Consider the following 13,835-nt stretch of genomic DNA (forward strand, 5'->3'; position numbering starts at 1 on the left):
TGCTACTTCCTTAGTGAAATGCAAAACTGTGAGGGTGCATGAGGATCTAAACGCATCATAAATGAGGTGGAAGTGAAAGGTCAACCTAAAAGAGTCAAAGGATGGCTCTATACAGAAAAAAATAAAAAAAGGCTCTGTACAAAGCAAATAAAGAACAGCTACCAAACCAACCGAACAAAAATAGACAAGGGTCAGTTTATTTGCAGAAAGGTACAGATGAGTCTGTACTTTCTGATAGAGTGGTGTCCCCTGGTATACAATAAAGACCAAAGCTACAAGGTCCTTGGAGGGCAACTGGTTCAGCACTTCCTGGAGGGTGGTACACAGGTCGGTTGGTGCATGAGTTTATGATGTTATGATACTTGAATCGACCTTTTATTTTCATGTTATGTGTTCATTTTAATGAATGTAATGAAGAGGCCTTTTATTTTTTGGTGTTTTGTATTGTTTTGCTTTTTGCTATTCATCATTCAATCTGCCTTTCAATTAGCACCCTGTTCTCCCTACTGGGGAATCTCCCATTTTGTGCTGTCCTGGGGATACCTGATCTATGGCAGGCAAAGGGACCAAATTTTCATCCTCTCCACCCCTGTCCCAAGGTAGACAGGGTATAGATGTGGCTTGGCCAACAAGATAATCTCTCTGGGATTTTGAATTCTGAGCAGGTGACACAGTGATGGCTGAGGGATGGCTGATGGTCATAGTCATACAGTGGCTGTGGTGTGGCAGTGGCATTTTGCGGAGACCAGAGTGGTTACTCTGCAAGACCACTGCTGCCATGCTTCTGCTGCCTTGTCAACCGGAACATTTTGATACTTGCTGCTTTCGAGTCGGACCTTCGAGCCTCCTGCAAGTTATCTGAAGCCACAGTATCCCTCCAGTAAAACCTCTTTGCTGAAGATGGCTGGAATTTTTTTCAATTGTTTTCAACCAAAGACCTGCTAACTGATTCAATGTGAAAACATGTAATTAGCAAAGCAAACCCGTGATTTTATGAATATTATTCCTTAAGAAATACTAAAGCTTTAAAATCAGATTGATTTAAGTGAAATTAAAGGAAAAACATTAGAGAGCCAGCAGTGTGTGAGTACAGAAAAACTGTGATGGTTAGGAAGGTGGAGAAGTAGTTCAAATAACTTTGTAAAGGCAAACTCTCTTTCTTCTGTTTATTCTCTTTGTCCTTAACCTTGGTATTGACAAGTCCAAAAGCATGGCGCACACAAACCACACACATCCCCCCTTTCATTGAGTCACTCACTGCTGAGGAATAAGACCTCTTCGCCACACAGAAACACTTAATAGATCAATTTTGGTAGTTTTATTCCTCAAGAAACAGTGCATTCCAGCCCAGCAATGACCCCCCCACCCCACCCCTTGAGAGTAACTCGAGCACTCTCTGAGCTGCAGCTCAGCGGGAGAACCATTCTTTTCCTGAAGCCATCTCATCAGTGTGACTTAGGAGGGCAGTAATTAGCTTGACCAGGGAATCAAGTCTTGTTTCCTCTACATCTTTCTTTTCTTTTTTTTTTTTTAACATCTTTACTGGAGTATAATTGCTTTACAATGGTGTGTTAGTTTCCGCTTTATAACAAAGTGAATCAGTTATACATATACATATGTTCCCATATCCCCTCCCTCTTGCGTCTCCCTCCCTCTCACCCTCCCTATCCCACCCCTCTAGGTGGTCACAGAGCACCGAGCTGATCTCCCTGTGCTATGCGGCTGCTTCCCACTAGCTATCTAAATCTTGAAATAATTTTCCAGAGGAAGCCAACAGAGACCTATCCCTTTACGTTAACTACCCAGTGAAACAGTCCCCAGTGGTGTTTCCCTTTCCTCATCCATGCCAATTACAGCATTACAACCTAGAACAAATCAAAAACTGTCCACGTGGGAAGGATGCAGGGCTCTACGGTGGGAAAGAGAACAGACTGGAGTGAGAATGTCCTGAGTTTGAACCTTAGCTGCCCACTGAGTGAGGTTTGGAAGGGCAGTTGAAAAGAGAAAGGCCTTCCAGGAAGAGGTAGTGCATGTGTGGAACTATGGAATACAAAACCACCTGGAGAGATGGGTGAACTGCAGGAAGGGCGGTATGTCTGGAGAACACGGCGTGAGAGGGCTCTGGTGGCACGAGGCAAGGCTGTACTTGATGCTAAGGAGATTGGATTTTAGCTGGTAGCTGGTAGCTGGTGCGGTGCAGTGAATAGACCACAGCTGAGCAGTCAAATCCCCCTTTATTGGAGGTCCTGACCTGCTACTTACCAACTGTGAAATTGGGATAACAAGACTTCTTTTGTAGAGTTATTTTGAGGATTAGAGATGTGTGCAGACTGTGGCATCACGCCTAGCTCAGAGATGTTCTTATGTAGAGAGCTGCTTTTTTTAGGAAATGAATGGTCATTGAAAGTATTTATGGTGGTGTTGAAAGATCATCTCGCTGATGAATGGAGCATTCGTTGAGGGGAAACTCGTTAGAAAGGCAACCCGTTGGAAGGTCATTGTGCTTTACTGCACAAGAAAGAGCCTGGGGTAGGGCAGTGTCCTGGGGGGAGGTAAAGGAGAGGAGGGACCACTCAGGAGGAATTTGGAAAGTCAAATCTACAGGACCTGGGGTGCGCTGTAAGTGGTGGGCAGAGGATTGGGTGGGTCTGAGGAGCAGGTAGAGTTTAAGATGATGACCAGGCTTTTTTCTTGGAGGAGAGTGGTACCCCCACTGAAGACACAGAATGACAGAAGACGGGGCAGACTTTACATGGCAAAGATTGGATCTTAATTTAGGTATAAGCAAAGCCAAAACCAGGAAGTAAAAATATAATCAAATTCCCAGGTTGTTTATCTACCCAAAATCCAGATATTTATGAATATACAGGGACAAGGTATCATCATGAAGGAGCATTGGGTTTAGATTCAGAAGACCAGGCATGTCACCTCTGTCTGCCTAATCTTGCTGTGTAATTTTGGGAAAACATTACCAAGCTTCTCTGAGCTTCAGTTTCCTAATCCATAAAATAGAGATAATGAGCATCACTCCTGCCACCGCCATCAGTGTTCAGTGTGCAGTGACTCCCCAGAGCCACCTGTCTCAAGACCTCAGTCCCTAGTGTCTCAGGCCCATGCAGGTATGGGTCAGCCATGGGATTTTGCGGGTCATGAATGCTCCTGTGTTTTAAAAAGGCAGGTGCAGAGTTCCAAATTGTCCTGGCTGCCTTCCGTGGTAGGACTCGCCCACAGACTCTAGAGCAAGGACAGCGTGCTCCTTTGTGGGAACACACTGCACTCTCCACCATCTGCCCGAGGCAGAGGGAAATGGAGACAATGTTCTGTCCTCTGCAGGGACTGGCGCCGCCAGGAAGAGACAGGACAAAAAGATCTGTTCCCCTCAATCCCGAGAGAATGGCTGCTGACAGTTTTCTTCGGGCTTCACTGAAGCCAAGATGAGAAGGAACGTGAGAATTTTAGTAGGAAGGATGGAAGGAAGTAAATACAGATGCTTAGAAAGAAGTGAGAGCAGAAAGGAGTGAGTTTGATCCGTAACCTGACCTCCAACTCCTTGTGTTTTCAGCAATCGGGACCTAGTACTAGTAAATGTGACTTCCAAGGCAAGTACTAGTGGCCCACCTCTTAATCCAGTTTCCCCTGTTCATTCTTCATGATTCAGCCCAGGTGGCATCTCTTAATCATCTTGGCCAGGTGAGATGGTCCCCTGGATGCTCCCACACTACTCTCTTTCAATGTACTCCCTTCTTTGTACAGCAATGATCTATTTACATCCCAACCTTCCTCAGAAGACTGGGGGGATACATGTTACTACCACCACCATCCTTCGTAAACAGACAAGATGGTTGGAACTCAGAGGAATTAAGTACCTTCCCTAAGGTCCCAGAGCTAGGATGTGGCAGATCCAAGATTTAAACCTGCCTTACCTTGGTCTCATTCCAAAGCTCTTAATCTTCCCATTTCAAACTGTTTTCTACAACAAACAGATTGTTAAACAGTCCCTGTAGGAAATGTGTTTTCTCTAAAATGAACCTCAAGCCGGACACTCAAGAGTGGCCCCAAGGGTCTTGGGGCGATGGAATATTCTGCCTTTCAAAGAGAATGATCGTATAATTCACAAGTTTGCCTTTCAATTAACTGAGGACTGTGGCTCTTTATTTAATGTTATTTCTACATAATCTAATTTTGGCTGCAGGTTAATGGACCCGTGGGGAGTTATTGCTACTTCAGTTTCAAAAGCATTCAGCAGCATTCCCAGATTATTGGTTGTTAATGGACTCACCCAGCTGTTTTAACTTTCTCCCAATCCTTCTTGAGGTGACCCTAGAGAAGAGGACAAAAACAGAGACCGTGGGACTCACTTTTAGGACATCGGGACTTGCTGAGCTCTATCCACGTCTGCCAGCCCTGTAGCCACACTTCATTCCAGGTCCGAGAAAACCACAGGCTCATCACCAGACCCTACTTGTCCCATACTATTATTCATGCAAAACATTTACTAAGCACCCAGTAGGCCCAACGTACTATGCTGGTACGGCTGGAGACACGGAGATGAATCAAGTATGGAGTGAAGTAAGAATTCCACCTGGCTGGGATAATCACTAAAGCTGCAGCTTCCTTATATGCAGGGTTCATCTGAAGTTTCATCGAGGTGCTCATCATTCCTCATTTGTTCATCCAAGTAATACGGATGGAAAATCTACCGTGCACCAGGTACTTTCCCGATGGTACCTTCTGATGACTCCAGCTTGTAAGAGCTGATGGTCTCATCAGGGATACAGATAAATTAATAGGTAATGACGGTTCACAGTGACAAATCAGCAAAGTTGGAAGCAACAGCGGATTATAGGCACATAGAGGATTCATTCCTATTCAGGATTGAGAAATCAAGCAATCTTCCTAGAGGATCTTAGAGTTTAGTCTGAGTTTAGACTTCCTGAATAGGAGTCAGCGCCGAGACTTAGCAAAGAGGTAGAGGAGGGGCACTGTTTAGTTGGAGGACCAGCATGAGAAGAAACACAGGACGAGGAAGAGTAAGTCATAGTGGGGAAAGTACGGTGGTTGACGTGGCTAAAGTAGAGCTCAGAGTAAAGATAACCGTAAAGAGGGATGAGGCTGGAGAAAAGAGACCCATGCAGATCATAAAGGTTCTCAGAAGCCTGCAGACGAGATCAGACTTCATCCTGCAGATGATGAAGGTGTGTAGATGTTCTCTTAGGTGAGTGACACGAGCAGATTCGGACTTTTGACAAATCATCCGGCTGCACTACGCAGACTTGATTTGGGCATTGCAAAATGGGAGGCTGGAGGAATTGGACCGAGACAGTGACCAGAGCTACTGAGGAAGCAATCAAGATGAAGAGAAGGGGAACCAATGTGAAGAAAAATTGGGATCAGTGTCAACAGAAAACGTCAGAAGTGAGATGAGTTTCTGTAACTGCAAACATTTGACTTTCAGAAAAGTACAAACTAGAAAGTCAACTTCAGCCCACCTCAAGCCCAGATTTCCACCTTTTGTGAATTAGGAATACCTCAGTTAATGAGGTTTTTCTATCCTGGAATACTAGATCAAAGCCATTCTACTCAAGATTTTATAAATTTAATAATATTTGAAGAAGAAAGAGTTTGGGAGTCTAATAGCACAGATGGCTTGATTGTAGGCTTTGGGGGTGATTCAGGATCCAGTAGGTCATGGAAAAAGTTCCCCAAATGTTGGCAAGGTAAGTGAATGGCTTTCATTTTAATGAGAGCCCAAGCTTCATTTTCATAGATTTGTTAAATTATGCTTCACTGGTAGAATATTTAATTTGCTTTAGAAAGGAAAAATATTCTCGGTTCCTCAGAGGCATAGGGGCATAAAGATTGGTGGCCTTTTTCATAGTATTCCACTCATAAAATGGCTTCAGGTCCACACAGAAGGTACTAGAGGCAGAATGTCTTACACAGTTTTAAAAGTATGAAAAGTCTTCACTCTGGAGAAGGTGATGTGTCACGTTTCCTGAAAATCACACCCCAGCTTTTGTACTGCAAAGGTGTCAGCAGAAGTGGAAGGACACGTTGTCTGGAGGCCAACTGATGGGGTCTGGAACAGCTGTTTGCACCTAACCCAGCTGCACAAGTTCGGGGAGATCACTGAATCTTTGTAGCGTGCCACCTTATTTGTGAAGTGAAGGTGGTGATGAGAATCTACCTCGCAGGGCAACTGCAAGGCGCAAGTCAGAGCGCTCTATCCTTACTTTCAACACTGTTTTGTCATCTGCAAGGCAAGGAGGGTAAATCCTGCCGTGCCTACTTCCCAGGCTGCTGGGAGCTCGAGGGACCCACCTGATCGTGGCTCCCGTTCAGATGCTGAATGCCAAGCGGGCAGGATCTGTAAGCCCTCCTGTCACAGGCTCCTGCCTGGCTCCTACCAGCACTCAAGAGTTGCTAGAATTCAATCTATCAAAAGAAATTTGACTTCTGCCTCGTTCACTTGTAAAACGTGAAATGTGCTGTCGTTGGAAAAGAAAGCAAGCATTGTCGGGGGGAACTGGGGCTGCGGTTTGGAAAGAGACTCTTTCTAGGTCACTTACTGACATTGGTGTTGCCCAGACAGCAGCCTAGGAAGTTCTATAGCCACAGAGTCCCCCAGAGACCCTGCATCGCACCCCTCAACCCCCGCTACTGCCTCACCTCCCCCACTCTTCTGATGTCCTGATCTGGGCCAGTGAGTTGGTAAGAAGAAAGCAGAGGAAAGAGATCAGGTATTGACAACTTGACCATATGTATCTGAAATACCCTCAGGGACAGGGCAGCGGGGTATCGAATAACTGATTGAAAGAAGAACCGCTTCAGCAGTGTCTCTGAAGAGCACAGTCCTCACTGCCCCTGCCCTGGCTCAGCCCTTCGTAACTTCTCACCAGAACTCTTTCAACAGCATCCTGTTCTTTCTCTCTTTCACAACATGCCTGGGTTTTTCCTCCCACACAGGTTTGAAACTTCCACACTTGCCCCGAGCCCTTCCCTTGTAAAGAGTGAAGGCTTTGCAGACCCAATGGCAAATCCCAGCTCTGCCACGCGTCTACCGCTGTCCTCCCCTGAGAGGTTTGTTGCAAAGAGCATAATAATGCAGCTATGACACGGAGTAGCCATCCAAGAAATGAGAGCTCATGTTATTTAAAAAGGAAAGTTCCTGACTCCTCAGCCTGGCACTGACGCTTTTCCAGGCTCAGCCTCTTGAATACTTGTCAGGATCCTGCTCTCCAACTCTGAACTACTGTCAACCGAGGTCAGTTCAGGGGCTCAGCATGCTGGGATCTCCGCATAAAAGGGATGAACCTGGGCTTCCCTGGTGGCGCAGTGGTTAAGACTCCTCCTGCCAATGCAGGGGACACGGGTTCAAGCCCTGGTCCCGAAAGATCCCACATGCCGCGGAGCAACTAAGCCCGTGTGCCACAACTGCTGAGCCTGCACTCTAGAGCCCACGAGCCACAACTACTGAGCCCACGTGCCACAACTACTGAAGCCCGCGTGCCTAGAGCCCATGCTCCGCAACAAGAGAAGCCACTGCAATGAGAAGCCCGCGCACTGCAACGGAGAGTAGTCCCGGCTCGCCGCAACTAGAGAGGGCCAGCGCACAGCAACAAAGACCCAACGCAGTCAAAAATAAATAAATTAATTAAAAAAAAAAGAATGAATGGCAGGGGATATGCAGGGCTGTTTTGAGGATTCAGTGATGTGTTTGTTATAAAGGTCATGGTCAATAAATAATTCCATCTCTCACCTTAATTTTTCAAGTCACCATCTTCCCAGAAAAAATGCAAAAGTCTCTCCCTTTAATTATTAGCACACAAAATCCTCTCTCTATTCTGAATTCCCTTTACTTGAAACTCTAGAATACCCAGACTTGCTTTATACAGCCATCCTATATTTTTTGGGCTTCAGAGAGTACAGACGAGGTATGAGTCACTCCATCTTGTGACTTAGGGAATATGTCTTAGAAACGGAGTCATAAAATTATAAAGTCATGAAACATTTGGATGGAAGACCAAAGGGAAAAAAAATAAAAGTTCTTGGCATATGAATTATCTTGAAACAAATTTGTAATAGGATGTTGAAACTGAAGCCTCTGATAACAGACAAGAAATTCAAAGCCAGATCTCTGGGTTGGGAATTTGCAAAGGAAATGTCAGAAGTCCTGTCCCAGAGTTCTAGGACCCTCCTCCTCACTGAGGATTTAAAGGGAGTTAAGGGGAATGGAAGGAGGGAAATTATCGAGGAGGCTTCTTCAGAGATGCCATTGTATTCATGGGTCCCAGCTAAAGTGTGGTAAGAGCCTTCAATGGAATCATTCTAAGAGATTTGAAGTATGTTCCCTGCAGCTGAGGTCTGATTCCCAATCAGGAAATGCAGAGGTTAGAAGAGGGCTAATATGCTGCTTTGGGGGTGGAATTTTGGGAATCCTGCTGTGCAGGGACCCAGTGATTCTTGGAGAAAAGGATGTTGGTGTTTCCCATGAGCCGGGGTGGGACTCTTTGCGGTGAGGGAAAGCCAGGGTGGGAATGTTTCAATTCATCAGGCTCCCAGGGGGGCAGGGGGGATTCTATTATCAGCAACCTGGGTTCCTAGGGTCTGAGTTGCTTCTAGCTGGGTTGGGGGAGCCTCAGGGGAAGTTCTCAGTGGTAGGATTTCTGAGAGCCCCAAAATGTCGATACTCCTCCCACGTCCTGGGGTGCTAGGGCAGCCGATGATAGTGTCATCCAAAGATGCCATCCTATTCTCTTACCTCACCTTCTTCCCCGTCCCATACTGGAGCAGTCAGAAGCTGCTGAGAAGCTGTGGTTTTGGAAATGGTTAAAGCACAAGACAGAGGAATGGAGAAGTCAGTCCCAAACTCCCCACCTTTCCCTGCATGGGCTTCCAACCTAAGAAAGTCTGAGCCGGGGGGAGAAGGAAGATTCACTACCAAATCTTGTGTAGGCTTTTGGCTAATACCTTTGACTGGGCACTTAATTTCTGAGACTTAAAATGGCTATGGAAATGCCAATTACCTGAGAGGTATCAGAGAGTTCTCAGAAAGGTCTTGGACTTAACCTTATTTTCTTCCAAGGGCAGGAGAAGATGGCCCCGTTGAATACATTTTAAAGAAGTGGTGGGAGAGCAAACCACAAGCGCATTTTAACTGCTTCATACGCTGTGCTTGTTCAACCTGCATCTCATAAGGGATTTTCAAGCATCTCTTCGAAACTTCAGGGAAGAAAGATCCTTAAAACTTACTCAAGAATAAGAAATGGCAAATGGATACCAACTGTACAGTGTTCCTCATTATTCACTTAGGATGTACAAAAGTCCCTTGTGTTTCCTTGATTTAGTATCAACTCTCATCCTTTCCTGTTAAGAACTCTAGTTTGTCAACCTGAAATTCTCATCCAAGAAGGTTTTTAGGAACAGAATCCTCCAGGTTGGGCACTGCAGGGTGAGGAAATCATGTGTATGACACTTGCATCGCCCACCTTTATTCTGAGCCATTTTTAAGGTTTCTGAGCCCTGTCTATTGCTGTAATCTGGATTTAGCTATACCTCTTGGGTTGCCTCAGTCTAGACGTAAGTCATTTTTCACCACATAAGCATCAAAAAAGCAAACCAACACACACACACACAAACACACATGCACAGACATACACACACACACTCCAAACTACCTCCTCCTCTGTCACATCACAAATCAATTCTTAAGACCTGAAAGAGAAAGGTTGTTTGTTTGTTTGTTGCGGTACGCGGGCCTCTCACTGTTTTGGCCTCTCCCGTTGCGGAGCACAGGCTCCGGACGCGCAGGCTCAGTGGCCATGGCTCACGGGTCCAGTCGCTCCATGGCATGTGAGATCCTCCCGGACCAGGGCACGAACCCGTGTCCCCTGCATCGGCAGGCGGACTCTCAACCACTGCGCCACCAGGGAAGCCCTGTTTGTTTGTTTTTAAGTATTATTTCTGAAGGCTATTTAAGATTACAAAGAGTAATAAATCACATATACCAATGCCCAGACCTAAATTTCTTCGTTAAGCATCTTTTTATTTTCTCACATTTTCCTTTCCTAAAGCAGCTGTCATCCCTCTCCATTGGCTGGAACCCTCCTCCCCTTCCATACCCCATCTGCTTACATACCCTGTTCCTAGTTTGACTGAAAAAAGGCTCAGCCTTTAGCCAAGTCCTGACCAGCTGCCCTGGGCTTGCCCTGGGCCACTGAAATTCTCAGGCAATCCCGGGTACATTTGGGTGGTGGGTGTGGTTGGGCGGTGGAGGTGGGGTCACGAGCATCAATACTGCTTAGGTACTTCAGGTGTCTTCCTCTCCTCAGGACGTGACTGCATAGCTCCTCTGACTTTTCCTCTCCTGAGTGTATTTTGCCCCTGTAATCCTGTTCTAGCTGGGCCAAAACTACAGAAGGATTGCTTCCAGCCTCCCATGAAATGGGTCTTCACCCATCTGGAGTCATGAAGTCTCCAGAAAGGGAAAGAGTAAATGGGACAGATTCCTTCTAACTTTGGCCTCATAGGCAAATTAGTTCCTGTCATGGTGTATGCCCAAGACACTGGAGCTTGGTCTCCCTCTTTTTCTGAAAGCAAAATATTGTCCATAATTTTACCAATTCAGTTAAGTGAAAATATTCTTAGTTCCTCAGACTCTGGTCCTGCTAACCAGCTCACATTCTCTCTTTTATCCATCTTCGTTACTGAATACACATGGCGGTTCATAATTGAAAAATGCATGAATGTGCAGAAAGCCAGGGAAGTTATATGATAAAGACATTCATTCCACAAGTGCATCCTAATCTGGGACCTTATTATGGGGGCCAATGGCAAATATTTCTGCAAACTTTCAAGAAAGCCAGAGAACAGGAAAAGCAGAATACATTTGTAGAGGTAAAATTAAATGGTGTTTCATTACCAATGGTAAGCTGAATAAATTCAGATCAGGGGACACCAGTCTTCAAGGATTTCAAAGGTGGCAACAAAATAAAATAAAATAAAAATCTAGATCCGTTAAAAGCACCAAGACACTAAAAAGTCCAGCCGAAAAATAAAACCATCTCCTTTCTCAGCACTGTCAAACTTAATTCTCGTGGAGAAAAGCTGCCACATCTCGCATTCTTCACGAGAGACACATTTTCAAAAAACCGTATCACCTAGTTTGTATTACCCAATTTTACTGAGTGACACCCTATTTTGCCACCCCTGCCCACGCAGCCCGTAGAAAGAGGCAATGAAGCATCCTCTGGCTTAAATTGGAGTCAGAAATAATCTTCATCAGGAGAAACCTGCAGGTAATACATGATGGGCCAGGCATCGTGATGGGGCAGGTGGAGTCCAGGGCATCTGTCTCACCTCCAGTGAGCTGCAAACCCATCCGGAAAACAGAGCATATTGGGGACCATTCTGTCAAGGTTGTCTCTCTAATATCTCCTCAGTCCATGTCCTCTTTGCCATCCCCACTGCTCCTTGAAACACATACGATGCTATTCAGACTCTCTGGTTGGCCCCAAAGGGTAGAAGTAGGAACAGTGGGGAGATTCTCTAGGGAAGAACCTTAAAGCTCAATGGAAGAAACATCATGATTGATATTCTGCTTTGAAAGAGTTTCTACCAAACAAATATTATTTTTTAAGTAATAACTAATTGTTTCCTCTTCCTAAATTAATCATACATGGGTATAAATTGGCAGATGATAAATGCAAAACAGGAAAGAGCAATAAAACATATTAAATGGAGCTTCTGCAGCTGACACTGCGGGCTGCCTAACCAATGACAACGTTCCTCCAGTTACCTTCCAGCTGTGCAACCTTGAGCAGGTACGTAGCACCCTGAAACTCAATTTGCTCATCTGTAACATGAAGCATAGCAGAAGGACTTGCTCCAACTCTTGAGGAATTCAATGAGATAATAATGCTATAAGGCACCCAGCACAGCGCCCGGCAGGCGGTGAGAACTCAGTCCCTGCTATGCTGTTTCTGTTCTCCACCTGTGGAGGTGTGAGAGTGTTGAACGATTTTGAGTTGCTTGGAAACTGGCTAGCTCTTATTTTCCCTTGCAAGTTAGGATAAGGACTGCTCACCTGGGCCTCATAGCAAAGGAAGCAGCATCATGAATCCTTGGAGAGGCTAGAGGGCTATGGATAGAAGGGAAGTTCAACATGCAAAGCATCACTTAAGAAGCCTATTCTGGGAATTTCCTGGTGGTCCAGTGGTTAGGAACGTGTGCTGTCGTTGCTGAGGGCATGGGTTCGATCCCTGGTCAGGAAACTAAGATCCCACAAGCTGCGAGGTACAGCCAAAGGGGGAGGAAAAAAAAAAAAAACAAGAAGTCTATCCTATTCTAAGTCCTGTTGCTTTTCTCATCTTATTTCTAAGCATTGCTAAAAAGTAACTCAATGCTAGAGCCATTCTTGGGTCTTACCTAAGTCCACCTACTCTGTGATTCTCCATGCATTTGTCTAGACTGTTCCCAGGCCTGGAGAAGTATTCTCCACCACTTGGCTGACCTGCTTCTTCCCCTTCTAGGAGCCTCATTTCTCAGCCCTCTCTGAGTTAGGTGCCCCTTTTCTCACCCTGTAGACTCTCTGCTGGTCCCTATCACAGAATTCTTTCTGCATTTGATTTCTTGTCTCCTCAGTCCCAAGCCCATTTCTTGCATATATTGAGTTGTAAATAAAGGTTGGTTGAATGACAGCATACCCATAAAAAAATAAGGTTAGGGCTTCCCTGGTGGCGCAGTGGTTGAGAGTCCGCCTGCCGATGCAGGGGACACGGGTTCGTGCCCCGGTCCGGGAAGATCCCACATGCCGCAGAGCGGCTGGGCCCGTGAGCCATGGCCGCTGAGCCTGCGCGTCCAGAGCCTGTGCTCCACAACGGGAGAGGCCACAACAGTGAGAGGCCCGCGTACCGCAAAAAAAAAAAAAAAAAAAAAAAAGGTTAAACTCAGTTGTAAGTAAACACTATTCTATGCAGTTGTATACTTGATCTAGCAAAGTTATTTCTATCTTTTTTCTGTGAGATAAACCTGATATGTTTATTACCTCCACCATAATTTTTTTTCTGGGAACCTTCTGCTTTATTGCTGTAAGGAGAATAGACAGCCACCACCTTGCCGGAGTGAAACTGTGCAAAGAAACACAGCATATGCTTAGAAATTGAAAAGCACAATTAATAATTCATGAATTAAAGCAGAACTCGTAATGGAAATCTAGAAGTGAGTGATGATAAAATTACATATTAAAACATGAGTAATGCAATTTAAAGGATACTTAGAGGGAAATATACTGTCTTAAATGTATGTATTGGAAAAAATTAAATCTTAAGAAGCTACATATTTAATACACAAACTAAAAGTAAAGAACCATAGAGTAAACTGAAAGAAACTTTAAAAGATAATCAAGGTAAAATAAAAAAGCAATTAAATAGAAAATGAGGACGCTGTAAAGATATTTATTTTTGGAAAGGTAGCTCATTGAAGAGATCCATAAAATAGCTGTCTGACAAGACTGCTCTACAAAAAAGAGAAAACACAAATAAGCAATATTTATAACAACAAAGGGAACACAGCTGCAGTTTCAGAGGCATTTTAGCAATCATTAAACAATGCTGTGAAGAGTATTAGGACAATAATTTTAATAACTGAGATGAGATTAATATTTTCAGAAAAATAAAAATTACCAAACTTGACTCAAGAAGAGATAGAAAAACCTGAATTGACCATTCAGTTAATTAAATTTGTGGTCAAAAATCTGCCTACCCTTCCAAAAAAAGCAACAGTACAAGATAATTCCAAGTTTTACCAAACCTAAGGATGAACAATTCTTATCTTAT

The 13,835-nt window shown here is 44.7% G+C and overlaps 1 long non-coding RNA gene across 1 annotated transcript in view; it reads right to left on the reverse strand.

Annotated features, from left to right (window-relative positions):
• Positions 1-4,214: 4,214 nt before the first annotated feature.
• The window catches only part of LOC137210762 (uncharacterized), a 298,931-nt gene continuing 289,310 nt past the window's right edge, over positions 4,215-13,835 (reverse strand). The window contains exon 6 of the long non-coding RNA XR_010936700.1: positions 4,215-4,320. This is a non-coding gene — a long non-coding RNA (uncharacterized lncRNA). The remainder of the gene's footprint in view (positions 4,321-13,835) is intronic.

Source organism: Pseudorca crassidens, chromosome 17, assembly GCF_039906515.1.
Source record: "Pseudorca crassidens isolate mPseCra1 chromosome 17, mPseCra1.hap1, whole genome shotgun sequence".
In the NCBI taxonomy this organism is placed as follows: Eukaryota; Metazoa; Chordata; class Mammalia; order Artiodactyla; family Delphinidae; genus Pseudorca; species Pseudorca crassidens.